The sequence below is a fragment of the Acromyrmex echinatior genome, chromosome 10, assembly GCF_024713525.1.
Source record: "Acromyrmex echinatior isolate Ae372 chromosome 10, ASM2471352v2, whole genome shotgun sequence".
Classification (NCBI taxonomy): Eukaryota; Metazoa; Arthropoda; class Insecta; order Hymenoptera; family Formicidae; genus Acromyrmex; species Acromyrmex echinatior.
The window spans coordinates 10,009,581-10,027,239 of NC_141861.1; the positions used below are offsets into that span (position 1 = coordinate 10,009,581).

The 17,659-nt window shown below is 33.5% G+C and overlaps 1 long non-coding RNA gene across 2 annotated transcripts in view; it reads left to right on the forward strand.

Annotated features, from left to right (window-relative positions):
- LOC105152520 (uncharacterized) overlaps positions 1 to 11,558 on the forward strand; it is a 178,936-nt gene extending 167,378 nt beyond the window's left edge. For both annotated transcript variants that reach the window (XR_015546459.1, XR_015546460.1), the window contains one exon: positions 398 to 11,558. This is a non-coding gene — a long non-coding RNA (uncharacterized LOC105152520). The remainder of the gene's footprint in view (positions 1 to 397) is intronic.
- The last annotated feature ends 6,101 nt before the right edge of the window (positions 11,559 to 17,659 follow it).

The following is a 17,659-nucleotide window of genomic DNA, read 5'->3' on the forward strand; positions in this document are numbered from 1 at the left end:
CCCAGGAGGGAGTGGCCGAGCCCAGCCATCCTGGTCACTGCTCAGTCGATAATTACTTACCCCCGGCTTAATGCGGGGAGCTCATCAAACTGTGTGTGAAATATCGTTTTCGCGCGCGTATATGCCGTGTCGCCGACGTAACGATGAGATACATATTACTAGGCTCGCTACCAAAATGCATCATGCTCTTGCGTCCGATATTAACTTAAATCGTCGATATCGAAAGCATTGTATTACGACAAAACTTTGCGTAAACTTCCAACGCGATAAACTTCCAACATACCTTTTTTATATCTTATCTTTATTAAAAAGGTATTTTATATCTTTTACGTGATGCATTTATATTATTTCAGTTCAATACAGTATCCTCATTTAATTATCTGTAATTTTGTTTTAGGTATCACTTCACAACCTCTTGTCGCGACTTCTTCTGATATGTGAGTATATACAAATAAATACTTTTTACAATTACGCAAAATTGTCACATTCTCTTACATAAGACTGTTAAAAATAATACTATCGAGAAAAAGAAATAAATACGGAGAACACCGCGAAATCATAACAATATAAATTGATCAATCATTACCTATAATAGTTTAACTTAAATATTATTTATATACTGAAAAAAAAGATTGGTTGCTGCAACAATTTAGATAGTAAAAATGCTATGCCATATTTTACTATCTAAAGTGTTGCAGCAAGCAATTTTTCTTTCAGTGTAAACATTCGTTAGTAAAGAATCATTTTGAAACTTTTTTTTGTACAAACGAAAATCTCAGGCAGAAAAGAAAAGAGAAGATTTTGAAAATAATTAGAGTAAGATGCACAAAATGTGAGATAGAGTTAAATACAGTAGGGCAATAGCTATATATGGTAAGCGGAATTTTATTTACCGAGAACTGCTAGAGGGGATTGAACTACACCTCCTACCACTGTCTCGCAATGAAGGAAGACAACCTGCAACCCCCACAACCTTTTCCAATTACAGGCACGAGATTGGTCGCGGTATGGTATTGGCCCGACCTAACCAGACCATTTGGCTTTAAAAGTAACTGTAGAAATAATTAAGGAATTCGCAAAATTAAAAATCTATTCTAACCAACATATTGCGACGAAGTTACGGCAATCCTCTCACAATTTCCCGATTTTTCCAGTTCTTATTTTATTATAAGATATTAAAAGTGCAATGAAAAATTCATCTGCCTCATCATACTATTGTAAATTTATCATATCATTTGTATCCTTTATTAATTCAATTACAATACACATACAGATAGGTTATTTGTTATTACTTCTTCCTTTTGAAAATAATTCAACAATCGATTTTTTATATCTGTATTTAATACTCTTTATTGAACATTTATTCATCTTTATAATTATTGTCCATATCAAGCGAAAATAAGTAATTAATATAGTAACGAATTATTGCTTCTAAATTATTTTTTACGATAAATTAAGAATCCTACTTACTTTTCTAATTTGAAACGAAATATGAGTTAGATCATTGACTTATTTGTTATATTTTTTGTGTATATAAATAAGATAAAATTGAGTATTTAATACTGTTTGATATTGATCTTTTACAAGACGCAACGCGTCTTGTAAAGTGGAATCCAAATTTGATGCGAACAAATTTTACAAAGATGAAATGGAGCGTTAAGCGATAGTAGTGCGATAAAATGAATTTTGACATACTCTTCCGCGATCGCTTCGATTCCTATTCAAGGGGTCCTTATTCTCCCTCAGGAACGTAGAATCGTCTGCGTGGTCTCTGGAAGTCGGCAAAGTTTTATTGATCGAAGCTTCGTACGTGATCGGAATAGAAATCGCTGCACCTTGATCGCGCGCTTGCGGATCACTTTATGGATGTGTAAAAGCGATAATATAATGTAAAGCTTTTTTCTTGAATACAAATTAAATATCTTTGTACCAAGGAGATGCATTTTTGGTCAAACAAATTTAAAATATGAATTTTTAATTTAATTCATATATTTTAAAAGAAATATATATTTTTTTTATTCCATGAAACTTTTATTTTTAGAGAAATGGATTTCATTTCTTATAATTTGTTAAAATATACAATTTTATTTCTTCAAGGCGCAACTTTGTAAATTTTATAATTAAATTATTTTTAGAAGACACAAGTAATTCTTGTCTCTAATTATACTGCAAAGAAGTTCCAGTAGTTTATATACGTTATATTTTTTGACGTGCATTATTTTTTTAAACAGTATTATTAATTTAATTATTAGATAGGTTTCTTTTAAATTACACACATACATGATTGTATACAAGAACACTACTTGAATAGATTTTTTAAAAACTTAATTAAAATTTAAGTATAAAAGTTTGTAGAAAGATACACATATACACCATATCGACTCGCTACGCTTTCTTCGATAGCAAACATGTCACGATAAATTTTCCGATATCGTCAGGGGTGTGCTCGAGTTACGCACAACCGGTAAGGTCGTAATATCAATTAGTAAACACAATTACTGGCCAATTACCGTCGAACCGTCTGGCCAGCCGGTGGCCACGGTAGCCCTGATTGGTTGACTTCATGTTCTCTCTATGATGCATTTTGTTACAGCATTCAAGGGATAGTCAAAATACTACTCTCTTACACATCGAATATATTCCGAATATGACCGTTTTGTAAAATATTTTAATTTATATATAAAAAGTAAAAGAGTAAATGTTTAGAATAAAAAAAGATATAGGTTTTAAGAAAATATCAATAATGTTGGATAATCAGTGACATATAATGTAAATGGAAGACATACATGTAACATGTGTTCGTTAACCCCTGGAATGCCGCACCTATTTTTTCTCGTCACGCAATTACAATAACTCTTACTCTTGCTATTTTATCATTCACGTATTAAAACTTCAACTATTAATTTCATTTTATAAATATATAAAATGTTATATCAAGAAGAATGTAAGTAACATAGTTACATGAGTTTATGAAATTAATATCCTATTCTAATAATATGCTATTAGAAAATTGATGTTAGACATACTTGATTGTACATTTTACTACATATGTAGTATTATAGATTTTACTACCTACTTATTTTATTCAGTATGTATAAAAGTAGAGAGAATGTAATAGACGTTTCAGTATTATGAAAAGTTTGGCTTTACTCCGTAATCTTTCCGATAGAAACAGACGAGAATGGAATGTTCATCAGGAAAAAGTAGGAATGGATTTTGGCTTTACAATCAATCGTAATGCGATATCAACTGTGTCCTGGGATTTAATTGCACGTTTAATTTATTCCAAGAGAGCCGCTTTCGTTAAGCTTCCGTAAGCGAGGAAACGCGCGTGACGGTCACGGAAACGCGATTACTCGATTTCGCTGCACCCTTATAACGAAGCAACGAGTCGACGACGAGTATTGCGTAAGCAGCCCGATCTTGCCGACCCCTTGAAATCGAAGAAGGCCGTAACTGTAACGGTGGCTGTTGCCTCCTCGATGCGTGCTTCGTTCACGGCTCGCTTTATTACATCGCGCTTCTCTCTGCCTTCACCGGCTTTCGTTCGACAGAGCGACGCCTCCTGTTCTATCCTCCAACTCTCATAATGTCGTCGTCGTCGTCGTCGTCGTCGTCGTCCTCTTTTCTTCCGCGACGCTATATCTCAAATCAATAGATACTTTTATGCAATATCGTCTTTCTAACGTAACACAGCGCTGCCGTCTTTAAATTCCACGGCCCTTTCATTTCTAAAAAAAAAAAAACAAATTGCTGTTCAGAGCAAAACTTGTTACGATACTGTAACTTTTCTCTTGACGATCATATATTATCCGAATCATAGTTTTAATCGTATTAGTCCTAGTATGTTAAATAAGAATCTTTATAAAGAAACATGTTTATTCTCTTTTTCATATCGCGATAAAATAATCAATATACTATTATGTTTTAGAGTTTTTTTCCTATTTGTGTACGATCATTCATTCATGACGCGTATGCATTGTGAAAATTCCTTATCGGCCGGATATTAAATAGACCGTGACATCCGTTATTGTAGTGTTTTATACATCGTCCACGACGTCAATTTTTCCGTTCAATCGAAGAGGTACTCACCCCGGCTACGGATGGTGCTATTCGCTCCAGTTAAGAATGGAGAGGTCTTAGCAATTAATTTCCGTGGCGTTTTAGTTTACACCCTTGTCTCCACTTTTTGTATCGGAAGGTTTCTTTTCCTCTTACGTTGATGGTTAAATGACTTTTTTTTTCAAATGTAATATCGTCTTTCTAACATAATACTGCATCGATTTAATATCATCTGTATATCACTGTAAACAAGTGATGCTTTACGTTGTAAATTGTAAATTATGCAATTGTAACGAGACAATTAGAATTATACAAAATGATTGGAATCCGCAACTAGAAATGTAAATGTTTCTATCGAAAATTACAATTATCATAATAATTTTTAGGGGCTCACTAGACTCTATAGACTCTATTAATGATAAATATGCGTTGTCTTGCTCGTCTCTATCATCGTTGTCCGCAAAATGCGTCAAAGCGCTCGCGCTCGACCTCCACCACGTCGCTACTTCATAGTCATATCGAATTCCATTTCATGTTCATTAAACGTATTTGTATTTCCGCCGTTGCTGCTTCCGCATGCCTCTTGCGATATATGTTATTAATTATGCGCGGTCGGTCGTTGATATGTCAGCCAATAGGGATGGATAAAGCCGGATTCGCGTCGCACATAGATTTTATGCACACCGAAATGACTATTAACCGTATTTGCGGCGGGAACGAATATTCGGATATATGTTTAGTTCACTTTTCATTTATCGTAAAAATATTTCGGCTTGATTGTGGGAAGATTAACTTTTATCAATAATAAAAACGTATAAATTATTTTTAGATAAATGCATGAAAAAATAAAACTGTTTCGCATACGTCTGGCTCGCGCTATTAATTAAGCTTTATGCTGCCGTTCGGATCATAACGTCAGCTATTTAATAACAATTACTATCCTGATGATTTTCGCAAACTCGTCGCAGCTACGTAGAAGGCGCGAAAGGATGCGAGGGATTCGGGAAAAGTTGGAAAGGGATGGTTAGACGTTACGAGGATTTACGAGTGGTTCTATTTCACGCGTCTAACCAGCTGCGTGGACTTGCTCCTAGTAGGGTCAACGAATGTGGAAGAGAACAACGAAGAGATAAAAGAGGATAGAAAACACGAGGTTTGAATCAGAAAGTGCGTGAGTCTTCGCGCGTATATACATAGTATATCAGGTTTTTGATATTGAATCTAAAATTGAAAATAATTTTTCTTATAAAAATTTCAAGTCCCACTAACTAAACAATTGTATTCTATTGAACACGAGGAATTTTTAAGTTAAAAATCGAATTTTTAAAAAATCAGTATTGTGTATAAAAAAATATTCTGTTTTATTTAATTTAAAAGTTATTTTAAGTTAAATAGATTCCATGTTTTCAGAATTTTTATTCGAACATTTTAACTTGAGTTAGTAGTCGGTTACAAAAACGTTTAATTTGGAACGTGATAAAATTATTGGGAAATAAATGACCTTCTGCACAACTTTCGTTAAGCGAAGAGCGTTGTGCAGGAATTTGCAAAAGAATCTGTAGGTACAAAGGAGAGATGCGGTGAGTACTCTGTGTATAGAACCGCGAGGCAATAGTTTTTAGCTACCAGTAGTCATTTGTAACTCGAAGCTGGCGAGAGATCAGGTTTATCACCGCCATAAAGATCTCTGCTTCCACGGTGTTTCGTGGCCTATACTAAGCGAGTAGTTAGCGAAGTGCGAAGCGCCGACCATTCGCGCTCGTTGTTGCGATTTATGCAAATTAGTAGACTGCGTAGTTTCTTTCAGGTTTCGTCAGGAGACAAAATCTAGCACTTTTTCTCCTCTCTGCTTTCTCTTCTTCTTTATATGATTTTTTTTTGCAAGAAAACAAAAATGTTGATTTTCATTTATTCGCAATTAAAACAATTTTGCATTCTCACTGAAACGCGTAATGCTTACCCGTTTGATAATTGTCGCTACTATAAATATAATTGTATCGAGGCTTCGATTGATCGAAGATGTTTTAATTGAAATTTTTTTCAATATATATATATATGACATTTTTACTTTAATAGTTTTCCAAACACTTTTATGGTAATTAATCATTCTTTATAACAAGATATCTTGATAAAATTAATGATCTCTTTTATACATAAATATTGATGTTATTGCAGTATAATATCCGTTTAAGTCATTTATAATGCATACGTACTGCGTACATTATATATTAAATAGCTTATTATTAAAATTTGCAATTGATGGATTATCAAATTGAAAAAGTATGAATTATTAGAAAATTATTTATTTATTTCGTTAAATGTTTTCATGTTAAGTAATTATATTATGCATTGTCTTTTATAATTGAAAATATAAAATCCAGCATAATATAATTGGTGATTTAATCGCTACATTTCATTTGAATTAGTTGTAATGAGCACACGGTTAATCTTCGATAATATAGAGCCGACCTGCTTTTAGTAAAATTTGATTACAAGTTTAACTGCCACTATAAGGCGTTACTCTTCGGAAAGTTATATCAGCATTAGCACATGACGATTTCTCTATTCGTACTCATCTCGCAACTTACGAATAAATCATTTTATAAATATTCATTGAATGATATTATTGCAAAAAATATGAAATTATAATAAAAATTGTTGAAAGTAATAATAATATTTCTTTGTTTAATTTTCTTTAAAAGAGAAAGATTTAAATATTTATATGTCATTTTGTTTTAGTGAAAAGAAAAACATTTAGTTGCATACTTATTCGTTCTTTTCGATTGATTTATGGCGTAATAAAACTCTATTCGGTGAACTGATAAATTCATGATACGACGTGTGTGCATTAATGCGATGAGTACAAACACCGAAGTCATCAATCTACTACATTACGAGGAAGTACTCGGATCTAAAGGCCATACTTCACTTTGCGTTCGCTGTATTAGCTTGATGAGTATCATGGATGTTCCTGTCTAGCTGTCTGGTCAGTAATTCTTCCTCTAGGCAAGACATTCATTGCAACCTCGTTAAATGGTGATAAAACTGCCGCGTTTGCAATTACGATATAAATTATCTTTTCTAAAATAAAATTGTGTTTATAGATATGTATGGCACTGTACGACACTTCTTACAATAAGAAATAATACATTTCTATGCTTTTTACATTTCCAATATTTTTTCAATATGTTGACTTTATTTCATATCGTGCTGATTTTTGTCATCGCGTTATTTAATTTACAATTAGTATCACACACACGCACGCACGCACACGCACACACACACAAGCGCGCGTATTGGAAAGTAATCACTTCTTTCGTACATGAATCCTCACATGAACGTTAACAACTCCATGATTACCTACAGTCGTAATTGCGATATCTACTAAGTAATCCACTATGTGGCTTAGCTGCGACGGTTGATTATGTTAATAACTTCATTTAAAGGATAGCACAAGTTCGACCAATCTCGAAGCCATCTTGGAAATTTTATTCTCGACAGAAATGCGTCGAAGCAGCTTATTAACAAAGTTAAATTGAGCAAAGTTTCTGGCTCTGATTACCCGCTTGCGCAGGCTAGTTCAGTTTTCAACAGAGGCGAGTTTACTTCGCTAGGCAGTAAAGCAGTTTCCCATTATCTTATGAAGATTTATTTGTACATATTTGCCGGTACATCATCTCATTGAACGTTACGTAATCGATATACCATCTATTCGGCTATCGTCATTATACAGAGAAATTTGAATTAATATTTTGTTTCATCACGCTACTTAATTAGCGCCGATTCAATAACAGCTACGATATGATATCTTTGATCAACTTTATTCTTTCTTAATTAATACTATCTCATATCGATACTAATGCTTCTTTTCTTGATTTTTTTATCAATTACTTTTTATTCTTATCAATTCTATCAAAGCTATAATGTGATCGTATCGCGTGAAAAATCATCCGGCTGAAGTTTTTGCAATGTCATCACTCAAGTTGTCGCTGCGTAGAAAATCGTACATACGTATACACATATGAACATGTGAGAAATAAACTACACCACACTATCTCAATATACATATGTCATCTTTCGAGGATGATAGAACGAAGACGACGCACGGCTACGTTTGACCTTCGCAAAGTTTGCAATCTCTTCCACTTGTGCAACCTGTTGCCTCACTGGCAAAAGACGGCTTTCAAACGTACCACGATGAAAACTGAATAGAATGCGACATGCGGCACTCGTGCTTCTCCTTTACGGATATGATCATTTCGCGCGAATATTTAATGCCAAAATCAAGCTATAGCGGCTTACTATTGTTACGTATAATATGTTAAACGCATACATTTTGTATGTTGTAGTTATAAAATATCTTGAGAATTTTCGTTAATTATATTTATGTTTATTATTGCATAACAGTTCTATGAAAATCACAAATGCGTATTATTAAGCGTTCGATTCAATGAAATCTGTACTAATACGCATATCATTTGTTCTGTTAACATTTTTTACAGTACCACTCGTTTGATAAAGTGCTTCAGTGTACGAAGCATTTTTTAAATAAGCTACGCACGGTACATATATGCAACTGGCGCATAAAAATGAATTACGAGGAAAGAGCAAGTGACAAAGTCGAGTGTAAGCTATTTTTGACAGTGAGATCATTTTTCAAGACTATACTAGAGGAAAATGTACAAATACTAATGTTGAACTGAGATAATCTTGAGATAAAATGATATTTTCTCTTAGTTTGCTGTATTGTTAATTCTACGTACAGGTGAAATTTTAATATATACATATGACTTTCATTCACACAATTTTTATCACTTTATAATGATTTTTATCTCGTAATTAATATTATATTTTTAATAAATATTATTTCTCTATCGCTAATATAACTAACTATTTCAAAGAGAATTTGATTTTATATATTTGACATTTTCAACAGAATTACATTTTTTATATTTTTCAAAGTAGTATATTAAATTTTTTCTTGAAAGTTAAAAAAGTGTGCAAGAATAGGAACATTAATAATTTAAAGAGTCATTCCTTTACAATTCGCATTTTCCTCCAAAGCTTTTTGTCCTTTTCGGGAATAATTTATAAGATAAAAATAAGATCATAGACGAACACAAAGAAAAATAACAAAGAGGGGCACAGGTGAGAGACTAAGTCTGACGGTATTTTGACAATGCGATCATTTTTCAAGTAGAATGATACAGTTAGTCATCTTGCACTATCTCGACCTTTGCGTCGAAATCGCGTACAGATGTATAAATGTGCGTGCTATGAGCTTTCGAATGTCTACCATTTCTCATCAGACAACACTGAGCTGTACGACTTATGCGTGCGCGTAACAATACCTTTTTTCTGAATATTTATATTAGTCTCAGAAAATAAAATGATTATGTATTTGAGATATTATCTTGTTACATAATACCATACAAAATTGAAAATTAAATTGCAAAATAGCTATAATATATATATATATTAAAAGAAGTTAAAAATTCCTTTTAAAACGATTAATTTTATTATAAATAAACAAAAAAAATGATAAATAGGCAATTGAGAATTGGCGCTGTAGATGCGATGCGCAGTTTTTTGCTCTTTTAAAATATTTTATATTAGATAAAAAAGAGAAATACTCGTACATGTTTCGATTAATCTTTTAGCCTTCGTCAGCAAAAAATCAATATATGATACAGTAGATTGCTATCCATTAGTCGTAGTTAATACCGATGAGAAAACAATAATTGCAGCAAATTAAAGTCCGGTCGATATCATTGTGAGGCGATTTATTATAAATATAAATTAAATCTATATATTAATTTTGAATAATATAAATTGATAAACTTTACTTGTACACGATAAGACGTATATCAATAATATTTTGTAAATGATTTATTGCTATATGTGTATGACATTAAACAATTTTTCCTAAGTATTTTAAATTCAATAAAACTCCACTTAATCATTATTTTGAACGCGTTAATGCTGTTGTCGTTCTGCGAAAGACTCGTGTTTTTGTGGAATTTTCCGTATCAGTTGCGTATTGCAAGCGTACTTTGCAATCTGTAAAGAGGCATAAAACATTTATATTTTATTATTTCTCAGAACTGTGCTCCGGAACATCATATCGCGGGGCAATCAAAGAGAGCGTGTGCATGGTTAAGATGCATTCCTCTACATCTGTAGCACTCGATGGTTGCTTTCTAGGAAATTGATACACACTAATAAGAAAATGTTTTTCATTTTTGCAAAACTGTATGTGCACAGTGTATCTCTCTATCGCTGTAAGTGTGCGATATGCGTATGTATATACGTGTGTTTGCACGTGTGCATGACATGTACCTGTGAGCACATATTCTTCCTGTTATTAACAATGCAAATGGCTTCAGACAGCGGTGCTAGGGAATAATACACAAGCACGGTTGCGTAAACAAAATACAGAAAAATTGCTCAATTTCGCGACTGAGAATTGCTTACTTTCCGGAGCCGCGAAGAGGCTGTCGTTCTTTAATAATGTATACATTTAGTCCAACATCAGACAACACATCGCCGAAAGCTAAACAATGCGTCAAAGCCAATAATTCGGAATAAATGATAATTTCGCTATTGTCAGTTGCCCGTTTGCTGCACATACACTCATATCTGACATCAACATACTCCGTTTACACATCGTTATTCAATGGTAGGTCATTATGTCGATTCTATTGTAATCTATTCGAATAATTAACATTTTCGATATTAATCCTAATGCCCGTACAATTGTTTTATGATCCAGATAGATATAATCAGAGAATTACTTTTATAATACCAACTGCTGCTTTCTAATTTACAATCAGTATATGATTAATAATAAATGGATATAATTGATAATAATTACATTTAAATTCAACAAAGGAATAAATAACAAATAATATATAAAATTGAACTTTATATATTTAAAATTAAGTAATACGTGCTTGATATGTATAAAATTGTTACGTGTTAGATTAATTAGTGCATCAGTGGAAATAATTTCGATAAATCAATCAAGTAAATTGTCAATAATTTTAAATTTTGCTGGGACTAAAAATAAAAAATATAATACAGGGTGGGCCATCTATTGGTACGTTTTTGAATTTCGTCGTATGGCAACACCGAACGAGCTACAGACCCGAAATTTTGACAGTTTATTAGTCATACCGTCCGCGGCACGAAACAACATGTTTTCTCTTGAAGAGCGTTTTGAAATTTTAAAAACTTATTTTCAAAGTCAGTGCTGTGTCGCCGAAACTGTACGAATTTTGAAAAGAAATATGGGTCGTGATAGAGCACCCACCGAAGGAGCTATACGCAAATTGGTGAGGAAAGTTCGTGAGAAAGGGATGTTAGTGGATGACATTATATTACGACTGTTTTGAGTGAAATTGGCGCCGAGGTAGTCCAAAATGTCATTAATAATTGGGGTGACCGAATGGCATACTGTAAGGCCAGTAGAGGGAGCCACATGAACGAAATCGTTTTTCATTCTTGACGCGGATACTTTTAGCTTCACAACAAAAAAAAAATTAATAAAAATTATCAATGTATGCTCATTTGATCGCATTTTTAAAAACGTACCAATAGATGGCCCACCCTGTATTTATAGTATATACTTGTTGTGTATACTATATAAAATTATATAGTAAAAATACGCACACTATATGTACATCAGAGAAAAATACGGAAAAGTTGAGATCTTTGTACATATTATACAAGCAAAAATATAAGGAAACTTTTCGCACGAGGAACAATCGCATAAGACAGTTTGACTGCTCGTGAAAGGAAAGATAAGAAATGCTCATCAATTGCACGTTGATATTCGGCAATGGAGTTTCGGTTTCGTTTCGTATCCTCGAGAGAAGTACGTGTATGTGCACGCGACATTGTTGTTCGCTTGGGAGCTAGACAGAGAGTTGTGATCGATCGAGTCATCAAACATCTTGCCATATTGTTGGCTGAATTTCTAGTGGAGGAGAGTAAGGACGAGAGGCTCACTATTTTTATTACGCGGTTTAACCTGACGGCGATTGCATCGACCTCGAAGCCTGATGACAGGAAAATTTTTAATACATGACGGAAAAAGGTCGAATAAAAAAATGCCACGAAAGCGAGATCATTTCGAAGTACTATCATTCCACAATTCTTTCCGATCCTTGATTTGTCTGCATTCAGAAAGGCTTTTTGATAATAATCATAAATAAGAAGTTTACTTTGCACGCGCGTTACTACATTAATGAGAGAAAGATAGTATTCTTCTATTTCTACATTGTGTAATCCTACTGAAATAAAACTATCAAGTATTACTTTTACTTTTTGATTTATGATACAATGAATCTAAAAATCTCGAATCAATCAAAAATAAAAAAAAATACACGCAATAATTAATTTGTATTATGCTGAACTATAAATTTTAATGAAACTGTAAAAGTTAAAAGCATAAGATACATACATATTGTCCATTCAATGATATATATTTATGTAACTAAGAACAGCAATATGTGTATATTCAAATAATGATGTTATCATTATATTTATACATTGTATAATTTGTAAAACAAAATAGGAAAGAAGTAGCTCGTTATTAGAATGATATATTTGCATTCGTAAAGTCATTAAGAAGAAGCGTGTGAGCCATAACGGATTACACATATGTAATGACAAAGCGCAACAAAGAACAATAAATAATGGAGCGACTGTCTATCCGAATACGTTGTAGAGAATATCGCACGCGGGTTATCTCACGCGAAGAGCCGCGACATAAGTATGCATGAAGTTAGCTACGGGTCGTCTGAAATATTAAGCAGCTAGACTCTTCATGCTGAGGTCTGAAAACTGTTTACCCTGGAGGGCACGACAGAGAGAGGGTCGAAGCCGCCGTTAAAACCACGGCCGACTACCTACTCCGTTTGATAAATAATGCGGTTCGCATTTTGCGCGCGAAAACTTTCGGATATCGAGCCGCGCAACGGCGAAACGAGATCCGTTGAAAGCTGCGTGCGTGTGATTAAAACCACATCGCGTTGCAGCGATTGGAAGTAATCTCGAAGACATGCCACTTGCGGGTAGGATCTGTACCTACGAAAGATTCGCGTTACACGGTTTAGAATCTTATTAAAGTTCGTTGTACCATCCTATATAATATATACCATACCACCAATAGAAGTATTTATGTCGCCCTGTGTGTCGATGATGTACAATATCCAGTTGTTTTTCTAGCTATTGTCTAAATATTATAACAATTGCCGCTGGCGGCCAAAGTTCCAGCGACTCGAGGCGACGCCGACGCGACGATGGAAAGTACGTTGGCGTTTGCCGTCGATCGCAGTTCCGCGGCGTGCGCACAGCGAAGATTGCGAAGTTTCACCGAGGATTCCTTACAAAGCCTGACTTATTTAGCCCCAGGCCCATGATGGGCGCCACCTCTCTATACCACCCCTTCTTCCTCCCCCTCCCCCTGCCCCCCTTCCCCCGGTCTGCCGCCCCTTTGACTTGGTTTGCACCGTTGGCGGAGTACGTCGGTACTCCGAGAGGGCGAGAAGGAGGAGGAGGAGCAGGAGGAGGAGGAGGAGGAGGAGGCGAACAGGCGGAAGAGGAAGGTTGCAGGAGCGAGCTTGAAAGGACGAAACGCTCTTTTGTCGGTGCCCTCTACACCGCAGAACTTTATTAATTGCGCGTTTTGTTATGCAGATTCCTGCAGAGCCAGTCTCAGTCTTCCAACTCCCGGCTCTGCCCGGAGCAACCTTGTCTGCCGGCCCGCGCGACCCCATTAACTCTCCGTTGGATCGCGAGAGTCCAGACTCCGCCTTTAAAAGATTACCCTCGAATTCATTGCCTTCAATTGGGAAAACTTTGCGCATTCTGCAACGATCTTTCCCACCATCATCGTCACCGTATGCCTCATCCCTTGAATATCCCAAATTGCGTTGTGCGTTTACAGATAAATCATAAATAATTAATCAGCTTGTATACGCGGGATCATTATGATATGTCTTAAAATGCTTATGTCGCTAACTTATGTAACATTTATTAATGAATCTGCAGGAAGTCGAAAGATAAATTATCCGTGAATGACTTTTTATATGGAAATGTTTTATACGGATCAACATTTGCAGTAGTAATAATAACATTAATAATGTTAACAAATTGTAACAATACTTTCCACAACTTGCAGTTTTCTATTCAAATCTTATTGATTTTTTAATTTTATCGATATGTTTGATATATGAAATGCTAATATTTTATCATTGTATGTATGTACAAAAGTATTGGGCATTTACAATTGTCTCGTATTTTACGAAAAATTAAATATCTCGGCGAGAAGAAATCTCAGAGAGGTTTCCGACCACGCATTTTAAAGCGTAAAGATAGGGCTTTAAATCTGCGTTTGAATCTTTTGTCTATGATATCTCGTTTCTAAGTTATATAAAATTGAAAAATATGATATCTTTGCAATATTTTTGTCTTATTTTAAAGTGCTACAGTTTAACAAAACGTCAAACAAAATTTCATAGTATTTTAAAGTAGGCTTTCTAAGCTTTAAAATGCTTTTCGCAAAAAATTTGCAATAATTTTTTGCAAAGATATCATATTTTTTATTATGTGAAATTTTATTGTGTAAAAACTTACTTTTTCTAAAATGTTTTTTAATTTTGAAATTAAAAAATATATGGAAATAAGACAAAAGAGAAAAAATGTTTGTTGTAATGTGCTTGATTTGTATAAATTAAAAAAAAATTTTTAGAAACTTTATTCGATCAATTTTTAAAAAAATTTGTATATAATAAAATTTCATATAATTAAAAAATATGATATTTTTGCGAAAAATCGTACGAATTTTTTCCGAAAAGCATTTTAAAACTTAGGAAATTTACTCTCAGACATTTTCGTATTAAATTTTGTATGCTGATACTTATTTCATCGAACTGTAGCGCTTTAAACTAAGATAAAAATATTGCAAAGATATCATTTTTTAATTTTATGTAAATAAAATAGGAATAAAATATTGTAGACAAAAGATTCAAACGCAGATTTAAAGCGTCATCTTTACACTTTAAAATGCGTAGTCAAAAATCTCTGAGATTTCTTTTCGCCGAAATATTGAATTATTTGTAAAAGAAATTTGCGAGAAAATTACAAATGTCTAATACTTTTACACATGGCTGTATATATACATATATCGAATTACAAACTCAACAGTGCTTTTATAGCATCTTTACATGTAACTATTAATTGTAAGAAGAAATAACAGTTTGATTTATATATATATATATATATATATATATATATATATATATATATGTATATGTATATGTATCACGTAAATATTTAAATTAATAATAGCACCAAGTGGCACTTGATACCAAGTGGCCGAAATTATTGATTTAAATCGATTATTACCACTAATGTGTATAATTAATTTATACACACATACGTCTCTCCCTCTCTCTTGAGTTGTTTTCATTATTATCAAAAATAATCTATAATTCTCGATACAAATTGTATACAATGAAACATGTTTCTCAAAATCATTGACTTCCGAATGTTTTATTCTCAAGCTGATTACTCTACGATCATAGCGACAAGCTACTCCCTCGGACACACTAATAATTAACCCATTAGGAAATTAAAAGTCCAACTGTTGGAAAGGCGAAGTGGTGTCTATTTCGCCCGAAGCGCGTTCTGTTACGACGCTAGTCATTACTTCTGTCTGAACCAAAACGAAATATTCCTCCGGGAAATACGGCATAAGAACCACTTAAGAGCATCGGCCTCCCGTTCACTTTCCTCTTTCGGTTTAATCTCTCATTCATTCGAGTCATAATAATCATGACGCATCAAATACCGGTTGCTACAGTCGATGCAAGTTTTTTCTAAAGTCTTTACTATATCAAAGAAACCGGACGGTTTCTTGATATCAACATCAATGGAATTAGTGATCAACGATATAAAAAACGTGAAACGTAGCAAATTATATAAATGATAGCGATATGAGTTAGAAAATAATTATACATAAGAAGTTTACTATCATTATGGTTTCGTTTTTTTTTTTTTTTTTTTTTTTTTTTTAATAAAATGTTTATGAAAGAAGACATGACGGAATAAAAGACAGAAAAAATGACAAGAATGTAGGGAGAAAGAATTCGAAATCCATTTGGATCGGTATCAGGATATCGCGCGAATCGAAAAGAGTCGACGATAACTCCGCTAATATCGAATATCCCGAAAGTTTCGTTTTTCTTTTTCTTCGTTCTTCGATGCGAGAATGGCATCATGCTTCGAAGTGTTTCACGTGCTTGTTGCATTGCAGAAGTTCGCGCGGCGCGGAGTGGTGAGGCGCTTGTATATTAAATGGTGTTCATGGTTCACCAGTCAAATTGAATCCCGGGCTATTGGCAGATTCTCAATAAGCTTCAACAATGGACTCTGTTACACGAGCCCCACATCCTCCGGTCCGCTCTTTCTGTTCTCTCCGTCTCGCCACCCATCGTACTTTCGTTCGGCACGTTCTCGTATTTCTCCCTAGGAACGTATCCATCGTGCTTTGCGTTGCTGAGGTTTCAGTTCTACAATTTGATACCCTTAAAAGTATTCATCGACAAAGCGCTCGAGATGAAATTTTTTAATTTCCGTGACACTTATAAATATTCTTTATAATCTTGGCTTTAAAATTCTTGGTTTCTGATGATAATTATGTCAACCTTTCTCTCGCATTTGAGGCATTCCACGTTAGACCGGGTACCTTCAAAATATCATCATTTTTAATTTGTTTTTTTAATTTGCTGATATATTCTACAGATAAAAATATGAGACACGTGCTTCGTGAAAAAAATTTGAAATTTTTTTGTGATTCACGATTGTAAGTTGTGGAAATTCTTAAAAAAACGTCGCTCATGCAAACATTCAAATTATATTATCGAAATCATTAATTGTACAAAAAAAAATGCAAGAGACCAATTTTAAAGATCAGAAATTATTCTGTATGAGTTATTTTTAATTTATCATTTTCATAAAATCATTTTCTATTTGTTCACAATCTTTATTAACATTTTTTATCACTAACTCATCAATTAAAAAATTTTGTAAAAATATCATTATATTTCCACTTTAACTATGAAGTAATCCTGAAAATTATAAAACGGAACTCGAATGGAATGTATAGTTAAAAAATTCTGTTGTGACAGCGCGATTCCCCGCATACATATAAGGACTCTATAAAGCTAGCAGGATCAAATTGGCCTTATCAGAATTTTTAGTATTTATTTTATAAATTGTACCATTAATCACAATTTTGCATCGTGTGCCAGTTCGAAAAAAATTGTGGCGATGCTAGCTTAATATTAAGCTGGTAGGACCAATTCAAAATAAAAGAAAAAAAAATAATATCAGAAATCAATACGATTGAATTTGTACTATTTTGTATTGCCAAAAACAATTTTATATTATGTGTCATTTCCAAGAAAACAATGGCGCTGCTAATTTAATACTTAAGCTGGCAGGATTATAAAAAAAGAAACAACACAAGGGCAAAAATTAACACAAATGAATTTGTATTAATTTGTACCATTGAAAGTAAATTAATATT